Consider the following 3,753-nt stretch of genomic DNA (forward strand, 5'->3'; position numbering starts at 1 on the left):
TAAAATAAAGAATCACTCCCTAAAGAGAAGGGAAGTGATAAAAGATCTTGGGAGATGGAGAAGGAAGAAAGAACACAGTAAGCAGAAATGTAGGTAAGTAAAATAATATTTTCTCTTCTTCAGATTCAAAAATTATTTGTAGTTGAAGCAAAAAATTACAAACACTGTTGCCTGTGATTTTAAATGAAAAGTAGAGAAAGCATTTACAAAAATTATAAAAACTAAAGGGGATGTGGCTGGGGATGTGGCTCAAGCGGTAACACGCTTGCCTGGCATGCATGGGGCGCTGGGTTCGATCCTCAGCATCACATAAAATAAAGATGTTGTGTCTACCGAAAACTGAAAAATAAATATTAAAAAATTCTCTCTCTCTCTCTCTCTCTCTCTCTCTCTCTCTCTCTCTCCCTCTCCCTCTCCCTCTCCCTCTCCCTCTCCCTCTCTCTTAAAAAAAACTAAAGGGTAGAAGAGTAAAGAAGTTATATATTCTAAATTTTATTTTAACTGGTAAAATGAGAAAATAGACTAAAAGAAGATAAAATGAACAGAACCTCATGGACTATAACAAAAGGTTATAGTCACCAGTAGACTGATGTGTACATAACATAATATCTACAGCAACCAATAAAAACCTATGCAAAGAGGTAACACAAAAAATACTGTCAGTAAATGAAAACGGGATTCTAATATATGTTCAAGAAACCTACATAAAGGCAGGAAAAAGAAAACAGACATGAAATAATAAAAAGAACAAAGAAAACAAAAGAAAAATAAAATAACAGTATGTTATTTTACTGCCAATATGTGTCAGTAATTACATGAAATGTGAATAATGTAAAATATACCAAATAATGGACAGATTGAGAAAGTAAATATGACCAAGTTATCTGCTATATATAAGAATCTCACTTGAAATTAACAATATAAGAAAGTTGAAATAAAAAGATACAGCACACAACTATTGAAGAAAAGCAGGAGTATCTATCACATAAGAGTTTGGAGCAAAGAAAATTACTAAAGATGGGGGAAATTATAAATGATAATAAATCACTCCAAGAAGATGTAGCTATCCTAAATGCATATTGTTAAACAACAAAGATGGAAAATATATGAGGCAAACATGATAGAACTGAAAAGAGAAATAAACAAATCCATAATTAAAATTGAATATTTCAACACTCCTCTCTCAACAACTGATAGAACAACTAAGGAGAAAATCAACAAGGATAGAGAAAAACTCAGCAACACCTTCAACCAATAGCAGAAAAGTGAACATTTATAGAACCACACAACAACAACAACAACAAAAAGTATACATTCTTTCAAGTGCCATGGAGTTGTTTCCAAAATATATCATATCCAAGATCATAAAACAAAACTTAATAAACTCAAAAAACTTGAAATCAGAGTGTATTCTGTGATCACATGGAATCAAATTAGAAACCAATAACTGAAAGATAAAAGAAAAATCTCTAAACACTTGAAAGCTAAAGAGTATACTTTTAAAATAATTCATGTATTAGGACTGCTCCAAAAAAAAGAGAGAGAGCCATCTTTCAGTTGTGTTCACAGTTGCCTCGCCTAGCAGCCATCGCTCTCTAAAGCCAGTTCCATCTGTAGCTTGCCGAACTCCAGCCAAAGGAGAAGGGGGGTAAGTGAAGAAGTCTTTCTACCATGGCTCATAAAAAGCAGACTGCCCACAAATCAACCAGAAGTAAAGCACCCAGGAAACAACTGCTACAAAAGCCACTCACAGAGTATGCCTTCTACTGCAGGGGTGAAGAAACCTCATCTTTACAGGCCTGGTACAGTGGCATTCCATGAAATTAGATGTTATCAGAAGTCCATTGAGCTTCTGATTTGCAAACTTACCTTCCAGTCTCTGGTGAAAGAGATTGCTCAGAACTTCAAAACAGGTCTGCAATTCTAGAGCACCACTATAGGTGCTTTGCAGGAGGCAAGTGAGGCCTATCTGGTTGCCTTTTTGAAGACACCAACCTATGTGTTATCCATGCCAAACATGTAACAATTATGCCAACTGACATCCAACTAGCACAATTCATACATGGAAAACATGCTTAAAAATTCACGATGATGGGAAAACATTTCATTGTCAAAAAAAGGGGGTTTTCCTCTTTTTCCTGTTATTGGTAGTTCTGAACATTAGATATTTTTTTCCATGGGGTCAAAAGTTACCTAAGTATATAATTGTGAGTGGAAAAGTAGGAGAAAGAAATCAAGCATTGGCCATTTTTCCCCTTTCATTTGTGTGTAAATTTTTAGTATAAATGCAAGTCAAAATGTTTCAGTGAACAAATTTCAGCAGTTCAACTTTATAATAATTATAAAACAACTGTTAAATTTTTCTGGAAAATGCCAGCATTTGGACTTTTTAAACAAGCAGATTTCTTATTGACAGCAACTAAATGTTGTTTGTAGCATTTTTATCATACAGTAGATTCCATCCATTCACTATACTTTTCTGAGTTGTCCTACACGCAAGTAGTCTTCTGTCTTCTGTGCTGTTCCTATAAGTTTGCTATTAAAATATATTAAACTATTTAAAGAAAGAAAGAAAGAAAAGAAAAACATTGAACTGGTTATAGATTTTTAAAAACACAACATAGCAAAAACTGTGGAACAAAGCTAAATCATTGCAGAAAGGGAAATTTATAGTGCTGTCTCGGTCCATTTTCTGTTGCCAAAACTGAATACAACAATCTGAGTAATTTATAGACAATAGAAGTTTGCTCATTTCATGGTCCTAGAGGCTGAGAAGTTCAAGGGAATGGCAATAAATGGTGAGAGCCTTCATGCTCTGTCATCCCAAAGCATAAGTTGGAAGGGAAAGTGATCATATGAAACAGAGATAGGAAGAACGGAACTTTATATTTTTGTCAGAAACCCACTACATAAAATAATTAACCTATTCCCATGATAACAGCAGTAATTTATTCATGCAAATCAGAAGCTCTTGACCTAATCCTCTCTTAAAAATTCCACTCAGTACTGTCACAATGACAAATTACATTGGTTTGGGGGGACATGGACACCATAGCAAGTAATAAATAAATATCTTTGGTAAGAGAGAAATTCTCAAATTAAGAGTCAAGAAATAGGGCTGGGGTTGTGGCTCAGTGGGAGAGAACTTGCCTGGTATATGTGAGGCACTGGGTTCAATCCTCAGCACCACACAAATATAAGTTAATAAAATAGAGGTAATGTGTCTACAATGAAAAAAAAAACTTTTACAAAATGCTAGAAGTAGAAGAGTGAAACAAACCAAAGGCAAATACACAAAAGGAAGAGTTCAGAAATCAATAAAATTTAAAACAACAACAACAAAAAATAAGTGAAAAGACAGTTCTTTGAAAAAATCAGTAAAATTAACATATTTAGCAAGACTCCCAAAGAAAAATTAAAAGAAGACATGGTTCAGTATTATCATGAATGAAACAGGGAGTATCACTTCAAACCCTGAAGATATCTAAAGGAAAGAAATGCTGTACATGTAAATCTGACAACTTAGGAGAGATGAACTGATTCTTTTGAAAACAAAAACCTCCATACTCACCCAATATGAAGTATATAATTTGAGTAACCCCATAACTAAAAATGTGAACTCATGATTTAACAATTCCTGAAAAAGAAATCTCTAGGCTCAAATGGTTTCACTGAAATTTTATTAAACATGTTAAGAAAATTTAATATAAATTCCACAAATTCTCCCTAGAAAATATAAAAGGAGGTAACACT

The 3,753-nt window shown here is 33.7% G+C and overlaps 1 pseudogene; it reads left to right on the forward strand.

Moving 5' to 3' along the window:
* Positions 1-1,671: 1,671 nt before the first annotated feature.
* LOC143399252 (histone H3.3A-like) lies at positions 1,672-2,079 on the forward strand (annotated as a pseudogene).
* Positions 2,080-3,753: the final 1,674 nt, after the last annotated feature.

This window comes from Callospermophilus lateralis, chromosome 5 (assembly GCF_048772815.1).
Source record: "Callospermophilus lateralis isolate mCalLat2 chromosome 5, mCalLat2.hap1, whole genome shotgun sequence".
NCBI lineage: Eukaryota > Metazoa > Chordata > Mammalia > Rodentia > Sciuridae > Callospermophilus > Callospermophilus lateralis.